This window comes from Penaeus monodon, chromosome 19 (assembly GCF_015228065.2).
Source record: "Penaeus monodon isolate SGIC_2016 chromosome 19, NSTDA_Pmon_1, whole genome shotgun sequence".
Classification (NCBI taxonomy): domain Eukaryota; kingdom Metazoa; phylum Arthropoda; class Malacostraca; order Decapoda; family Penaeidae; genus Penaeus; species Penaeus monodon.
The window spans coordinates 11,105,183-11,105,442 of NC_051404.1; positions in this window are offsets into that span (position 1 = coordinate 11,105,183).

The window sequence follows — 260 nt, forward strand, 5'->3', positions numbered from 1 at the left end:
AATCTCCAACCTCAGAACCTGACCACATCAGCGTGATACCAAAGCTCACCTTCACAACTGGGGGGATTGCTTGCAAGTGAAGCGCAATTGCTCAGCGAGCCTTTATATATTGGTTCGCGGAGTGGAATTTGCCGCTGTGTAAGGCTCCTGGACTATCTGTGTCGACCTTGAATGCGTCTTGTCGAATGACCTTGTCTGTTTCGTTATGGTCAGGGTGCTTGGAGGTGTTATTCTCTGGGATTTAAAAGGATGTTTGTCTG